Source organism: Protopterus annectens, chromosome 8.part1 (assembly GCF_019279795.1).
Source record: "Protopterus annectens isolate FY-2018-M chromosome 8.part1, PAN1.0, whole genome shotgun sequence".
NCBI classification, from domain to species: Eukaryota; Metazoa; Chordata; order Ceratodontiformes; family Protopteridae; genus Protopterus; species Protopterus annectens.
In genome coordinates, this window is record NC_056742.1 from 96,354,784 (window position 1) to 96,371,694 (window position 16,911).

The 16,911-nt window shown below is 44.3% G+C and overlaps 1 long non-coding RNA gene across 1 annotated transcript; it reads left to right on the forward strand.

Annotated features, from left to right (window-relative positions):
• Window position 1: 1 nt before the first annotated feature.
• On the forward strand, window positions 2-16,593 carry LOC122810208. The gene is made up of 3 exons (XR_006366063.1): window positions 2-5,040; window positions 7,152-7,153; window positions 14,266-16,593. It is a non-coding gene; the product is annotated as an uncharacterized LOC122810208 (long non-coding RNA).
• Window positions 16,594-16,911: the final 318 nt, after the last annotated feature.

Here is a 16,911-nt window from a genome sequence, read left to right on the forward strand (position 1 = left end):
TTGTAGTAGTGGCAGCAATAAAAAGGGAACTATTTGATGAGAGCCCAGTGGTTCATTTGCCTGAGAGGGATTCGGAGACGATGGGCATTGTGGAAGCATGCATTTAGCATCAGGCACTCATTGTATTAGGGCTTTTAACTATCTTATGCAGTTGGCCTGCTTTCATTGAGAATTTGTGGGGAAAAAACTCAGTTCACTACAATGCCCGAGAGTGACAGTCATCATCATATTGAGTTACAGGTGGCAGCAATGCAGAACATTTTGTCATTCTTCATTGAGGCTATTGCTCACTGTAGCTGTTGGTACAGTCATAACCATAAGAATGCAAGCCTGGCTGTGATTGTGTGGATCTGTGCCAGTGCCCCATTTGATAGATCAACACTTTCTAGACACAAGATGAAGAAATTGCTCGAGAGTGAACAAAAAGGTCTGCTATTGGTGTAAATTTCACTTCCCTACAAAAGACCGTTTCCACTCTTCAAGGAATTGTAAGTGTGTGAAGAATTTATAGTGCCATAAATTCCTTTAACAAATTTTTGAGTAACATTCTGACAGGAAGCTCCTACAGATGCAGGAACCTTTTTAGGGGTTGGCATCCATAAGGCAGATATGGACCGCAAAATCAGGGATTTTGTGATTCTTCCCTTGGGGAGCAGAAACAGCATACCTGAGGACTTGCCATGGTCTCCCAATCTGGAGACAGGCATCGACTAGCACTACACCAGTGAAAGGTGCATGCCATCTTGCAGATCAAACAGGTAAGGGGTATAATGGCCAGAGATTATACAGTACCCTTTTGGATACACAAAAGCTGCCCCCCCCCAATCTCAATACCAGATGTCCCACCCCATCAAAAGAAGGTGGCACAGTTAGAGATTATCAGACACTTAGAAAAGAGAGCCATTGAAGAGGTCAGACTATACCAAAGGCTCTGGTATTTATTCCAGATTCTTTTTAGTTCCCAAGAAAGACCAAGGACTTTAGGATTATTCTGAAACTCAATGGGCTAAATCTGTACACAAGGAGAAACAAATTCTGGGAAGTCATGGTGCAAGCAAGACTTTCTTGATTTCAGCAAGGAGACTGGATGTGGTCTATAGACCTTGATGATGCCTATCTACATATAAAGATGGTAAAGGCTTCCAGGATGTTTTTGAGCTTCTGGATACAGCAAGTAATTGTCAATTCATAGCCCTGCCATTTAGTCTCACCACAGACCCTCCTGGTGTTTACAAAGTGCTTGGCAACAGTTGCAGCTCACATGAAACTAAGGGGAATCTGAATATTCCCATGTCTGGACAACTGGCTACTTATCTCTACTATGAGGGATTAATGCAAGGAGCTACTTACTCCAGGTGTGTCCATCACTAAGGATATCGGCCAACACTGCAAAGTCCCAACTGGAACCATTGCCTTATTTATATGCTGCCATCTAGGCAACATTAAAAAAAACTGGTCAAATTACTTCAAGACATAAGAATTTCCTTACAGTCTGTGGTCATCCCTGTGTTACATCTCGCCACCAAACTCTGCTCTGATTCTCAGATTGTTATGCCTCATAACAATTATTCATCTGATTCCCTCTGCAAGGTTTTATATGACAGTTCTGCATTGTACCTTCCACATCAACTGGACTCAGCTGGGGGACCACATGGACCAAGTTATTCTGTTGTCAAAAGTTTGCCAGTCACATCTACAATGGTGGCTACATCTACCAAATTTGAATAGAGGATGATAGCCCTTTGCTTTGCCCCTCCTCTACTCTTAGTCACAGGCACCAAGGATTTGTGTACCCTGCGACTGGGCAGGAGGTCATTTTTTACAGCTACATACTGGAAATGAGAGTGGTTCTCCTGGTGGTGTGGGCATTTTAAGACCATCATTCCCAGGGTACAGTAGCTGTTCACGTAGACAGTATGTTAGTAATGTCATATATTAACAAATGGGATAATCAGGTCCTACCTTCTTTTTCAGGAAGCCATAAGACTTTGGGAATGGGTAGGGCTTTCACTTTCTCTTGGCAATGCACAACCCCAGCTGAGCCTACAACTAAGCAGATGTATTCTTATGTCATGATTCTCAGTCGAATTACAGCAAGGATGATATTTCATTGTTTTGGAAAGTTTCGCTGTGACCATTTTTGCATCACTGTTTAATACCAAATGCAGCAACTTATTTTCCCTCATGCTGCCACAGGGACACACACACTGGTATGCTATAGTCCATCAGTGGCTGACAGTGTTTCTTTACACCTTTCAGCTCCTCTTCTTATCCTGATGTTTTTACAGAAAGCCAAGTTGTGTATTGCAGCAGTAATCCTGGCCTCAAAAAGCATGGTTCTTCCTACTTTGGCCTCATGTCGAAAAGAAGCCTCTGTTTTTAGAGCCCCATCTGGATGTTCTATCTCACCAGTCCAATGAGCCTCACCTGGATTTTCATTTCCTGAAATTAACCACGTGTTTATTTACATTTTCCTTAAGTTCATAAATAGTTACTAGGCATGCAGTCCAAGAGACCATTCATGAGCATACTGCAAATTTCTAGCTGCCCCAAAGCACTGTCTTGTTTTAAGTGACTTTCTCAAGGTCACGCAGTAGGCAAATGAAGGCTGAGGGACTCTAATCATGTACCACAGGAAGTAGATCAGTAACAGCTCACAGTCTTAATTCTCTGAGACAACTGCCAGCCCGTAAAGGCCAGGGGACCTTTAATACCTGTCAAAGGTGGGGTCCAGATCCTTACTACAGCCAGAAAATTTACAAAAGCAGATGGGAACAGTTTTCTCTTTGTTCCTCCCAACAGGATATGAATCCATTTGCAGTTCTAATCCCTTCAGTTCTTCTTTTTCTATCTTCCTTATTTGATACATGTTCTAGTTTCTTTGTTGTAAAAGCTCACTTGACAGCTATGTCCAACTTCCACCAAGACTTCAGCCTTCCTTGTGCAGTGGATTCCATCTGTGACTTCCTGTTAAGGATCCCGTTTCACCATGAGGTCTTAATTTCATTCTTGAGAAGTTTTTCTGAGTTCCTTCTGTGCCAGTAGTTTCACCTGATCTCAGATACCTTCCCTGGAAAAAACACACTCTCTGGTGGATACTGTATCAACAAGGATAGTTGTAAAACTACCAACTGTCTCCAGTCATCCTACCTACTTGATGTTTTCATAATGATAGTTTTCCTGTGAGCCACCCCATTGTTCATGTATGTAATAATGTTAGAGATAAATATCAAACAATCTGTTACCTTGCCAGTTTTCTTCCCACAATGTTCAAACAAAGGTGAATATATACTATATTGTCTTGATATTTGCAGATAACTAATGTTCTATGTACAAAGTGCAAAGACACACTCAGCTCTTTTGTCTATTTGCCTGCAAATGTTGGGCCAGAAAATATCTAAAGTAACACTATGTAGGTGGCTAATGGATGGAATCTCCTTCGGCCATGTCCCCAGTAGTAAAATCACTCCAGTTAAACCTAAGGTCCACTCAAGTAGGTCTATAGCCACATAATCAGCCTTCTGCACAAATGTGTCTGTAGGTAATATCTGTGCTGCTGTGACATGGACTTTACATTTATTGTAAGACAATATAAGCTGCATATGGTCTCTAGATCCAGGTCTTCCATTAGAGCTACTATGATTCTTCATATTCTGTAACAGTGCCACACAAGATGTTTAGCTAGAGACTCTGTTCTTCAGTTTTGATGTGGACAAACTAGATAATGTAAGATACAGAAGTTAGTGTACATACCATAAAGCTAAATCTTCATTATCCATGTCCATCCACTTCAGTAAATGATCTCCTTCTTCTCCTTTCCAAATTGTCACCATTATTACTTCCTGACAAGCCTTGTTGTCCCCCCCCCCCCCCGAAGCCTTCCCTAGGGCAGTTACTACTCATCTAATGTTAATACAAGATCGTTCTTATATTAGCTAAAGTAATTCAGTTGCTGATTCAGCGCACACTATCTGGAGTACAGAGAAGTGAAGGGCATTCTGAGAGCTAAGGGAGGAATTTGAGCTTTGTAAGATAAGGCAACTAATCCTTCAGTTTTGAGATAGATAAATATGGATAATGAATATCTGTTAAGTAAATAACTTTTGTTTCTGTTACTTATCACTTCAGCCTTTATGATCAGTAAATTGCAGGCTCCGTCGAGTGATGAGCTTTCTCTCTTTAAGTCTTCTCTCCAAACAAACCCTAGTTGAGTGTACCCTGTATCAGGGGGCCAGTTTACTGTTCTAACTTCTTAATAACTAAGTTAGAGGATAGGTCCTTTTGAATGTGCATATCAAAAGAACCCTCAGTTGTCATCTCTTGTATTTTTGAGTTTCATCAGCTTTAAGAATCCTTTTGTTCCCTTTACTTAGGGCTGTGCAGGAAAAACATGGTGTGAAACAGACTGCCAATGTGTATCTTTTCTTTTCCATTCTGCTTCACGGTAGCAGTCTCTGCTGCTTGCTTGCTTAGAAAAGTTATAGTTCAGGAAATCATCATTGCAGCTAACTAGCCCAAGCCATGCACCTTTTATAAATCATTGCAGTTGAGATGTAGTTAGTCCAAGATCAGAGTTGGCATTGATAGGGCTGTCCTTCAAAGCTTGCTGGCATGAATTCAGTACTGTTCCTCTCAAACAGGTGTACATATTGAGACTGCCTCAGAGAAGGCAGGTTATTGTACCAGGACATATTGTACAACCAGATCTTCATACTAGTCAAGGTCTAGCTGCCCATTCCTCCTGCCCGTCTCTCTGAAGGATTGAAAGATTACTGATGTGTCTTGTCTGCTTTCTTCTAACCCTTGCTTAGGACCCTGTCAGGACTCCTTACTTGAGGGAAAGAACTGAGATGAAACTATACAGGGTCTTCTAAGTGGTATTCCCTTGTTAATGACAGAGGGGCATGTCTGTCAAGGCTACCTAGGTTGAACTGTTTGTGACTTGTACTGGAGAGCTTCACTGGCTGTAGGAGTGCTAAAATGAACATTATGGTCCTGCTGATCAAAGTGTTCTCAGAGATTTGGAGTGCAGTAGGGTGAGTCTGTTTGTAACATTCTTTAATTATATCATTACGGTTTCCCAAACTTATTTTATGCTGCTTTTAGATTCTGTAAGAAGGAGTTGTGTGTACAGAGATTATCATGAGACTTGAAACTGGGATAATCGGTATCTGCACAAAGATTGCAGGCCTCCAGATGCCATGAAAAAATCAGCAAGGAACATGAAAAAAGCCTTACATTGAAATATATTGTCATATTATTTTACTGACTGTTACATTTTGTGCCTTTGAGAACAAAACAAAAGCCTTAATTCTGCTGCTGTAAGTCTCAGCTGAGGGAGTGGTGTAGAGGGAAACGGCAATGAACTCCAAATCTGGATGCACAGAGTTACCTCTTACAGGCATCAGTTGTGTACTGTGGGACTGTAAGAGGCAGTAACCAAGTTATAGACTTCCTGTGGACCTATCACTCACCTGGAAATAGTTTTTCACTTGGTAGTACTTTCTGATAAAAAGTGTATATAATTTAAATGTTTTTAGATTTGGTTCTGCTAATCCTACTGAGAACAGGACATGTACTTGGTGTTTTTGCCTGTTTGCTAGGCTGGGCACTTTGTTGACTTGCCTCTGTAAATTATGTTGCACTACTTTTCATCAACTTTAGTACACAGAATATGGTGCCACCAGTAGTAGAGTGCCAGCACCCTCTTCCCAGCTACACATTTCATTAAAGAAATATATTTTTAAAGTGCCTTAATACTCCTGTCATCCTGGCTACTGTTATGAAAAATATGAAATATTTTGTATTAAATGCTAAATTGTCTGGCACAAGTTGACAAGATTGCTTTGTGTGTATGTGTGTGTGTGTGTGTGTGTGTGTGTGTGTGTGTGTGTGACAGAGATTTAAGATTATATTGAAAACCTTAATTATCAGAATGTTTGCATCTTCACTACACACTGGGTATTTCCAGATGTAATGGGATCCTATCTCGCCTACATTCATAACTGATGGGTTCGGAGCCGATCCATCGGATCCGACTCGGCCACTATATAGTAGAATGAAGTCTCTAATTGGCTGGGCTACCCCTTATCCCAGAATGCACCACACCTGCTTCCCCAGATCTCGTTTGCCGCTTTTCAAGCTAGACGTGGTCTCGACTTGGCTGGAGCTAAGTGGTTTTTTTTGTTACTTTTTGGTCTTTTGACCTAGGGGTTTCTTCACTAATTTAACAAACAGCTGTTTTAACAGCTTTACGCGTGTGTGTGAACCTTTTTCAGTGTTATTGGTATTTTCTCTATTTACCGGGCAAGGCCCGTTTTAAGTTAGAGGGCCCTTGCCCTTATTTGTGAGTCAATGTGTTGATTTTTGCCTATTTTTAGGTTTGTTTTTCACCCTACTGTACTTCCTGCTTTATCGGGCTAAGCCCATTTTAGTTAGAGGGCTTCTGCCCATTTTGTGTTCTGTATCTCGGGCCAGTCCCGTTTTTGAGTCAAGGGCTCGTGCCCTACTTTAAGGTTACTTTTTGTGGTAAAATATAGTTGTGTGATAGGATGTCAAAAGAGCAGAAGTCTGGCTTTAAAAAGTGCACCAAGTGCAACTACAAAATGTCTATTACTGATAGCAATGCTGTTTGCGTTTATTGTTTAGGACCGAAACATTTGCAGGAAACATGTAGTGTTTGTCATGCTTTTTCCTCTAGGGTCCTTCAAGAACGTAAAACTAAATTGATCCTTAAGGGCCTTATTATGCCCTCCTTTGAGGAAGCTTTGGCTTCTCCTTCCTCTCCAGCTTCTAAAAAGAAAAGGTCGTCGGCTCCGACCAGTCCGTCGGAACCGACTTCCAAGAAGCATAGGTCGACCTCTTCTTCCTCGGCTCCAATGGCTTCGGAGCCTCTGGTGGAAGGGTCTGCCTCGATACCTCTTTCCTCGGCTCCATTGGTGTCGGAGCCGCAGGTTGGGGGATCGAGAGGCGAATCACCTGCTTCGGCTCCTTTGGTCTCGGAGCCGTTGGAGGTGTGCAGCTCAGACCCCCCCCCGGCCCCGAAGTCCCCTTCGGCACCGATGCTTACTCATACGGTTCCATATCTGGTGCCGATGGTGTTGGAGCCGTTTCGGAGCCGGTCCCCTGGTCTATCGGAGCCGAGAGAGAAGTCGTCTCGGCCCCCATCTATTTCCTCTAAATCCTCCAGGTTGTCAGACTCAGATTTGGACAGAGTTATCCAGAGGCTTTTCCAGTCCCCGGTTTTTGCAAAAATGGTCTCCAGCCCACTCGGCTCCAGAGCCGGTCCCCACTTCGACGCATTCGATTCCTCCTCCAACCTCCTCGGAGCCGTTTGAGTCAGTGACAGTAGAGCGGAGCAGAGTTGTCCAGTCAGAACCGAGACTCCCTCGGAGTTTCTCTGTTCCAACCATCATTCCTACCCTGTCCTCGGCGTCAGGGTTCGGTACCGGAACTTCCTCGGTCGGGGCCAAGGGGAACACTTTGGAACTGGTAGCTTCGGTGCCTAGTCTTCCCCTCGGAGCGTCGGCCGCAGGGATTCCCGGTACCGTCGTGGTCTCTCAGCCGGTGTCCTCCGTAGAGTCTGGAGGCCCTGCTTTTGAGCCATGAGGAGTGCGCTGGCCATGTCCTTGCCGGCTCAGCAAGTCTCTACCTCACCGTCCCTAGACTTGGGAACTGGTGCTTCTGGTGTGCTTCATTCCCACAACAGTGGGGCCCCAGGGCCTGAGGATACCCCCTTGGGGGGTTCCCTTCTCCCGGGAGGTCCTTCTGAATCCGCTTCAGATGAACCTCCAAGAAAGAAATTGTGCAAGAGGAAGCACATTGACTCCCAGGATGAGTCTATCACATCAGATGCTGACCTCGATGATGCGGAGGGGTCCCCTAAATCGTCCTCGGATGACATCTCATTCTCAGATATCCTTGAGATCCTGAGACAGAGAGGCGATTGGCAGTCCAAAACCCCTTCCGCGGAGGAGTCAGTCTTCCTCAAGGCTTTTGGGGCCCAGCCCTCCGTCTCCTGGTTGTCTCCACCCTTCAATGAATTACTAGATTTAGTTTCTCGAAGGGTGTGGGAACACCCTGACTCTGTGGAACTGGTGCCCGCCAGGCCTAACAAGTTCCTCTCAGCCCCTCCTCAAAAGGAATTTTTGACTAAAGGAGTTGCAGTAGATGCGATGGTGGTGGCATCTGCCACTCAGCAAGACGTGGCAGAGGCTTCAACGTCTATTCACCCTCCTAATAAGGATTCCAGGAGCATGGATAGGTACGGGAAGCGTACCCTTTCTTCAGCGGCCTTTACCCTGCGGTCACTGAATTACCTTTGTCATTTTACCAGGCTCCAAAGAGACCTCCTCAAAGAGTTAGGTGAGTCTATTATGGGTAATCTGCCTGAGGCGTTAGCCCAAACTGTTGGCGCCCAGATGACTACCCTATCTTCGATAGTCAACTCGTCCATGAGGCTCATCTCATATGCGGCCGAAGGGGCGAGTAGAGCAGTGGGAACAGGCGTGGCTCTTAGAAGACACGCCTGGTTACGCTTGTGTCCCTTTGCAGAGGCTTTTAAGTCTTCCTTCACTGACGCCCCCTTTGATGGGTCCTTCCTGTTTGGACCCAAGGTGAAGGACACACTGACTCTGTGCGAGCAGGAGGGCAAGACCTTGACTGCCGTGGGGGCCCATTTTTCTGCTCCCTCTAGACCTTACCCCAAGGCCCAGAGAGGAGGGAAAATGTGGTTCAGGAAATCTCAAAGGTCTTTCCCTACTCCACCGAGTGATCCCCCCTCTAGAGGCAGGGGGGGGGATTCAGGAAGACGCCGCCCCAGAGGCGGCAGAGGCCGCCGTAACTCTGGAGACCGCAATTCCTTTCATGGTCCATCCTACGCTCCCCGTTCCTGAGACGTGGCCCGACTGCGCATCTCCGGAGCCAGTCGGGGGTCATTTTGCGGAACACCCACAGGCTTGGGAATCTATCACCAAGGATCAGTGGGTGCTCCGAACCATAACCGGAGGCTATCCTCATCCCTTTCATCAAGATCCCCCCTCTTCCTATCAGGAAAATCCCAGATGTGCCACCCAGTCAGCGGGATCAAGCAGCGGTCGAGGTTTCAAAGCTGCTAAGAAAAGGAGTCATCCAGCCTGTCCCCGCCGACCAGATCGGATCAGGAACTTACTCAAGACTATTTTTGGTGACAAAAAAGACTGGGGACTTGAGGCCCATTTTGGACCTCAGATCATTGAATCGCTTTGTAAAAAAATCCAAATTCCGAATGGTCATCCTTCAGGCCATTCTCCCGTTATTGGAGAAGGATGTCTGGATGTGATCCATAGACCTCAAGGACGCTTACTATCACATCCTGATAAGTCAAGAGTCCAGGAGTCATTTACGCTTCCGCCTGGGAACCAGTCATTTCCAGTTCCGAGCACTGCCCTTTGGTCTCACCACAGCCCCCAGGGTGTTCACCAAGTGTCTGGCAGTAGTGATAGCTCACTTGAGAAGTCTAGGATTCCAAGTGTTTCCCTATCTAGACGACTGGCTCCTTACTGCCACCTCCAAGCATCTATTAGTTCGGGCGCTTATGACCGCAGTCAGTTTGGGTCATTCACTAGGAATCACGTTCAATTGGGGAAAATCTGTGCTGCAGCTGTCTCAGCGTATTACCTTTATAGGCGCAGAGTTAGACACAAGAAGAATGCGGGCATTCTTGCCGGTAGAAAGGATTCAGGTCCTGCAGTCTCAGGTTCAAACCTTGTTACCCAGATCACGAGTTCAGGCCAGACTGATTCTGCAGTTATTGGGCACGATGGCCTCTACTATTCTTCTAGTCCCCTTAGCCAGGCTGCACATGCGGGTGCTGCAATGGCTACTGTCGGTTCAATGGTCTTTTCAGGAACTTCCCTTGAACCATTTGGTCCAGATTACTGAAATTTGCCGTCGGGACCTACGTTGGTGGCTGCTTCGGTCCAACCTGGACCAGGGGCGACCCTTTGCCCTTCAGCCTCCCGTCGCCACGGTGACCACGGACACCTCCCAGATAGGGTGGGGGGGTCATTATCTGGACAGGTCTGTCCAAGGCACGTGGCAGGCTCACGAAACGCACTTACATATCAATATCCTGGAAATGAGAGCGGTGCTACTGGTGTTGCAAGCACTTCATCATGCTCTCCCCTGGGGTACTATTGCGATCCTATCCAACAACATGTCGGTAGTCTGGTACATAAACAAGCAAGGCGGAACCAGGTCCTACCCTCTTTGCCGAGAGGCCATGAGAGTGTGGCACTGGGCGATTTCTACCCAGCGTTTCCTAGTGGCAACACACATTCCGGGGAAATCCAATGTGATTGCAGACAGGCTGAGCAGGACTCTCCTGTTGCCTCATGAGTGGTCCCTCAATGACAGGGTGGCTGCAAACATCTTCGCCAAGTGGGGCCTCCCTTGTTGCGACTTGTTCGCCAGCCCTCACAATGCGAAATGCAGGGAGTTCTTCACTCTGACTCCCTCTCAGGGGCAGATTCCCAGGGACGCTCTAGCTCACAGTTGGCCCCCCAGTCTACTTTACGCCTTCCTTCCGGTTCCCCTTCTCCCGAAGGTGATACAGAAGGCGATTTATCTAGGAAGCGACATGATTTTGATCGCTCCACACTGGCCTCGTCAGGTTTGGTTCCCCTTCCTTCTGAGGTATGCGGTGGAGGGCCCATGGTTTCTGGACCTGGTGCCTGACCTGTTGACTCATCAGTCGGGACAGTCTCACCCATCCCTCAGGTCCTTGAGGTTGGTCGCTTGGTTACTCCACTTCCAACCTTAGTCAGAGATAACTCTTTTTCTCCAGACGTCATCCACATTTTGTCCTCTTCTCACAAACCTTCCACTATTAAACTATATTCCAGCAAGTGGAAGAGGTTTGCTCTTTGGGCCCAGCAACGAGGTGTAGATCCCCTTACCGCCCCAGTACCTCAGGTTTTAGAATTCCTGGCTTCTTTGTTTTATTTGGGCTCTTCAGTTTCCACAATTAAAGTCCAACTGGCGGCTATCTCCAATTTTCATGTCTCCTTTGAGCCTTCCTTAATGGCAAACAGGCTTTGCAAATCTTTCCTTAAAGGAGCGTGGCTCCTTCGGCCCCCAATAGCCCATCCTGTGCCCCCTTGGGACCTGAATATGGTTCTACCTTCTTTAACTGCCCGCCCCTTTGAACCAGCAGCTACTTGTGATATAAAATTTCTATCCTGGAAAACCACCTTTTTGGTGGCAATAACCGCTGCCAAGCGGGTCTCAGAGCTTCAGGCTCTCTGTTCTAATCCTCCTTATTTGACCTTTCACAAAGACAGAGTGTCCCTCAAGTTAAATCCCTCTTTCTTGCCCAAGGTAGCATCCCCTTTATGCATTCGACAATCCTTGGAGCTCCCTGTGTTTTTTCCCAAATTCTCCAATACCGCAGAATATATTTCCATCAGTTGGATGTTCACAGACAACTGCATTTTTATTTAAGTAGGACCAATCAGACACGAAAGTCAGATCAGCTGTTTGTGTCCTTTGCGGAAAATAGGTTGGGTCAACAGGTGGCTAAAACCACCATAGCCAAATGGATTAAAGATTGCATCTCCTTCATTTATTCACGGTCCGGCAAAGAGCTACCTTTCCCAGTCAGGGCTCATTCTACCAGGGCAATGGCTACTTCTGTAGCATTTCACTCCAAATTATCGATAGATGATATCTGTGCGGCTGCTACCTGGACTTCTCCGCACACCTTCATTTCTCATTACAAGATAGATGTGGCTTCTTGGGGTAGAGCTTCTTTTGGTTCCACAGTTCTCAGGAGTGTTTTCCAATGAGCCACCCGGGATTTAGGTGCTAGGGACGCTGTCCCATCAGTTATGAATGTAGGCGAGATAGGATCCCATTACATCTTTTAGTTATGTACTTACCATAACTTCGGATGTGTGGGATCCATCTAGCCTACATTCATACGTACCCGCCTTCCTTCCCCCCTTCCCATTGGATTTAGAGGGAATGTTGCTACTTACTGAGTTTTTCTCTTGAAGGACTTTAGTTTGTTACAGTTGCTGGTATGTCTCTGTGTCTGGATGTAGGTATGAAAGCGAACAAACAAGATCTGGCGAAGCAGGCGTGGTGCATTCTGGGATAAGGGGTAGCCCAGCCAGTTAGAGACTTCATTCTACTATATAGTGGCCGAGTCGGAGCCGATGGATCGGCTCCGAACCCATCAGTTATGAATGTAGGCGAGATGGATACCATACATCCGAAGTTATGGTAAGCACATAACTAAAAGTTATTTCATCTCAGTCTTGACTCCCCTTATCCTAGTCATAGTGGTATGCAGGGCGCCTTGCTTATGATTTAAAATTATGGACTATAGGACAAATTGGCATTTTCTCATGCATTAGCATCACCTGTTATCAGACTTTTAGCATGCTGCTGTAACCTGACAGAGCAGCCATCACTTATAATAAAATACTTCTAGCTTTGTATTTTCATTGTATACATAGATATGGAAGGGGCATGCGTCTAGGTGGTTGGCTGACAGGTTAAATGGACTTTAAATTATCACTTGTATACTGTATGAACGTAATTAACAATCTTTTTTTTCCAGAACAGCTACTATCACACTGTGGTTTAGCTCATCTTCCAGCAAAGGCGCTCATATTTCCTCAGACATAATGCTGATAAATATGTTGCTTAGCTTATCTATATATTATCCTATGGATGTTCTTCAGTTAACTAACTGTAGTTAGTAGAAAAGAATGCTGCAGACTGGGGGAAATCTGAAGAATAATGTTGGCAAAGCAGAAAATGTTCTGTTGTTAAATGTCAGTAAACTTGCATGCACCGGGTCTTTATCACAAGCTCGAAAGCTTAAAAGAGTGAACACTCTTTTATCGAGCTGTAAACATTGAAACCACTAAATAGCAAAAACATGGAACAGCGATTTTTTTTCCCCATCTACACTGGATATTTTGTAGGCGCCGTACTTCTGAATGTATAAAATCTATTTCACCCTCCTTGCCTGCACAATTGTTTCAGAGTCCAAAGAAACATTCCAGTCACCCTTCCAGAGTGTTTTTAGGTCCCCCAGAGGTTTATCAGAAGTGGCAGAGTGTGCATTCAAAGTCTATAGTCTTCTTCAATCCAACCCATGGTTTCGGAGTCCCAGGATCTGAGGAGACTCAGCATCGGATCCAAGGAAAGTTTCCTCCTCCACTCCAACTATTTCCCTGATGGTTCTGCTCCAGTACCCTCGGATCAGAATGGGTCTTGGAGCTGATGTATCAGTGTCAGATGTGAGGGAGTAGGTTTGGCTCCAGTTTTGTCGGATCCATCCCTTCCTGTCGGAGCTTCAGCCCTAGACAGTTTGTATCAGATTCTCCCCTCAAGGCTCATATCCGGGAGTGGCAGTGATCTCTTTTCCTCTGAGGGAATGGGTCAGGGCTTCTCCCAATCCCTTTGCCTTTGAGGTGATGGAAAAGGGCTTTTTCTGTCCAGAGAAAACCATCTTCTCATATTTCGAATCCTACCCCTTTACTCTCATCTGTTCCGAGCTCTGAGTCGGTCAGACCTATTCCACAGGGAAAGCCAGTTCCAGTGAGTCTCCAGCGATTTCCAGTGTAGGAAATTCCCTTCTCTTCTGATGGGTCTATATTATAAGAATGAAAGCGCATATGTGCGACTACATAAAAGTCGACACATAATGCATGAAAACTAAAAATAGCGAACGGCCACGTAAGAGAATTTTTCCCTAGGTAAAAAACCTATGCGGCTGTTCGCTAAAAAAGAAAAAAAAAATTATATAACATCATAAAGAGGTGGGGAGCTTTGCACCCCACACCCCCCAACTGAATATACCATCTCTGAGATCGCACTACAGGGAAGGAAAGGGCAACTCCATGAAGTTAGCCAGCCATTTCCTTGCCCTATGACAGTGGTTCCCAAACTTTTTAGATTCTTGGCTCTCTTGTTGACTCCAGATTTTCCCAAGGTGCCCCTCGTGGTGCGCATAAAGTGCGTAGTTCATTTATTTGTTTATTTATTTGACATTTGTTTAACGATGCTGCCTGACTGGACTAGGAGACCTGGGGAGAAAAGCTCAAAAGTACAATAAAAAGACAATTACCAAGAAAAAGTGTACATTCTGCTTAACAGCATAACACTGATCTACTATGGTTGAGAGATAAGCAAACCTAATGGCAACATTATTAACTTTAAGTGTATAAGAACAATATTTAAAATCTGGTCCTGTTATTTGACTCTGTCCAGCATACCTCTCAAATGTTACACAGATGTAGCCAGAAAAGGATATTTGGTAACCAGACCTCATAATACTATCCCAGCCCCTCTTAACATTAAAAACACCCCTAGAAATGTTGCCCGGTAAATACTTCTAAAATGTTTACATCATTTTTACTCATTGCTCCCCTAAAGCCATGATTTTTCACTTTATTATAATTATATATTTTTTTAAGAAAACTACTCTCATATTTCTTCATGCTGTGCAAAGAACTCTAGTGCTAACAGTTTAGACCAGACCCACTTTATCATCAATCCTACTTGTTAATTTCACCATAAGCATTTTTTTACCTTAAGGTCATTAGAATATCCGAGTACTGAAAAGAAAAACATAAATTCTATTAATGCTTAATAAAAATAGTACACATTTCCAACAATGTGTTCACATCTCTTCCTTAAGTAAATCCAGCAAGACCTGAAAACTACTTTGTGCAGTAGGGTGAAGCTGTACTGACCTGCTCAGCAACTAAATTTACAAATAAATATTTGAGAATAAAAATTTTACAGCCAGATGTGTCATCTGTCCAAATATGTATGCACGTGTGTGTGTACACATATGAAAAGCACAGAAAAACAAATTTATTTAAGCATCTTTTCATTACGGACACAGTACACAGCCAAACATACAAATATCCAAGACGACATTCGGTTTAACCCAAACACCTCACTGTAGCTGGACTGTTAGCAAAAGAAATTTAGACTGCATGAAATGCATGACAGGATTTTACAAGTCCTGCTTCTGAAAACTTTTCCTGGAGCTGTATTTCACAAGGAGACAAAGAGCAGGGTCAACACTCCACACAGGCTGTCGAATCATCTCACACTACTGCAAACCCTGCTCTGTTGTCAGCAGTAGGTGTTACTTGATCAAGGCAAATGCGACCTTGAAAATCAGTAAGTTAAAAAATGCAGTGCATAAAAAAATTAAAGAGCAACCAATCGCAAAGCACAAGCTTACCTCTACAACGTGCTAGTTTTACAGCACTGATAAGTGCTTCTCTTTAAAGTAGATCAGCAAAGCATAATATAGTTATTAATACTACACTTCCTTATGAAAGTAATTCAGTTTTAAAAAACAGTTTGCTCACCTTGTTTGCTGTCACAGCAAAGTACTGCACGTTCTGTAGGAAACTGATGTCCCCAGGTATGGAGCTTAAGTTATTGAGGCTGAGATCCAGGAAGCGCAATTTACGACAAAAAAAAAAAGCTGAACGGGAATCTTTTAGATTTGGTTGCGGTTCAAGTGCAGAGATTCCAGACTAGTCAAATTACCTATATGAATGGGAATGTAAGCAATCTGATTATACCACAGTTTAAGGCAGGTGAGACAATGCAGGTGCCACCACCATGGAGCATATGTCCACTTGTTCCCGGCTAAACATTTGGAAGGTTGAGCAGCCAGAAATGGATGCAAGCTTGATTCTGACAGGCTGGCAGTCAGCTCAAAAAGCCGGGATTTAATTTTTTAAAAACTAAAAGTACCAGGAAATAAGGGGTGCCACACTTATTAGTTTGCAGTGCCCCTGTGAGGAAGCTGTGGCTCTCCAGGGTGCCAAAGCGCACACTTTGGGAACCCCTGTCCTATGACATATTCATTGAATCACTTAAATGCAATTCGATGAATGTGTCGCCCATTCCATATTCGCTTAGAAGCATTTTTGAGCTTCTAATATAGACCGTCTTGTGACACCTCTCCAGAACATCTTGCAGAAGAGGTGCCCTGGAAGAGGACATGTAAGGGGAGACGTACAGATTCCCCCATGGAGTCTCTTATAGAAGACACCGATTTTGATGAAGGATCACCCAGATCACCACTGGATGACATCTCCTTTGAAGATATTCTAGAGATCTTGAAGCTGAAAGGTGCTTCATCTTCCCAAACTCCCTCTCCCAAAGAAAAGGTGATCTTGGAGGCTTTTGGTTCTGGCCCGTCTACGTCTTGGTAGTACAATACACTGGAATGTAATGTTTGTTGTATAGAATATTTCTAATATTTTTCACATATAAAAGCATTTAAAGGTTTGGAATGGAATGGAATTTATAACACTATATGTGATAAATTATACAACAAAATATTTTTATATTTTTTAATGTTTAATAGTATATTCATAACAGTTAAAAACAATGTATTTAGCAAAATTTTGGATATCATGATGGTAGGTTTATTCTTATTCATTAATTGGTTGTTAGATTGTTTGATTAAGCAATTAAGTATGCTAAATTGATTTTGAAATGGATACAAAAGGTGTGGTGGTATGTATGATGAATGTATTCCTTGAGAAGGCGAAGGCCGAGGTACCAGAATGAAATAAAGAAGACTATTACACCATCTACAGTCAGTGCTTGCGTTGTGTTCCAGTGTATTGTACTACTAAGTATTTTCTAGTGTATTATATCTGTCTACGTCTTGGGTAACCCTCCCCGGCAGATGAACCTATTGATCTGGATTCTGGTCTGGCATGGAAGGAGCTGGATATTATCAAGGCCATCTCCAGGCATCCTGACAAGATTTTGGCCTCACCTGCAAACAGATCCCACTGGAGCAAAGGAGTCCCAGTTGATGCCATGGTGGTGGCAGCTGCGGCAACAGCCACTAAAACAGAGCTATCAGAAAGG